Genomic DNA, 770 nt, shown 5'->3' with positions numbered 1-770 from the left:
TTAAATTGTGACGAGAACAATATGGGTGATGTTGTGCGAGATCGCAGTTAAAAATTACGAAGATTGGTTTTTTCCTATTGTTTGTTTGATCTAGGGGTGCAGGTATGGATGTAAGTAGTAGATCTGCGTCGGGGGGGTTGGGGCTGTTTAGAGGACACGTATACAACTCACAGACGGTTGGGCTGACAGATACTTGAGACAGGGGTTTAAATGGTCGCACACGCAGTTGTTGAGGCAGGGGTAGACACACACACACACACACACACACACACACACACACACACAAACAAATATACACATACACACACATATACATACAAATACACACACACAAATACACATATACACACACAAACACACATACACACACACATACTTACACACATATATATATATACAAACACATACACACACACACACACACACACACACACACACACACACACACACACACACACACACACACACGCGCGCAAGGGAGAACGCTAAAATTCTACATTCTTCCAAGAAAGTCATGAAACTGGCCAAGGTCTTCTAACACAAATATCAGCCACCGCCTTTATTTAGCAATTAATCATTAACAATTGAAGCTTGTATTACCCTAAGGTATCGAAAAAAAGGTGTGGGGGTAGGAATATAACTTATAAGGGGGGAGGTGGACAAGTGGTCCAAAATTAATAAACGGGGAGGTTGGAATAAAAGGGGGAGGGTGGCACATTATTCAACCTCGTATCCATGTACTTAAGTAGGAACAAATCTGTTTTATTTCT

Source organism: Aplysia californica, unplaced genomic scaffold (assembly GCF_000002075.1).
Source record: "Aplysia californica isolate F4 #8 unplaced genomic scaffold, AplCal3.0 scaffold00568, whole genome shotgun sequence".
Taxonomy (NCBI): Eukaryota; Metazoa; Mollusca; class Gastropoda; order Aplysiida; family Aplysiidae; genus Aplysia; species Aplysia californica.
The sequence above is the reverse complement of the archived record's forward strand: the minus strand, read 5'-3'. Positions refer to the sequence as shown.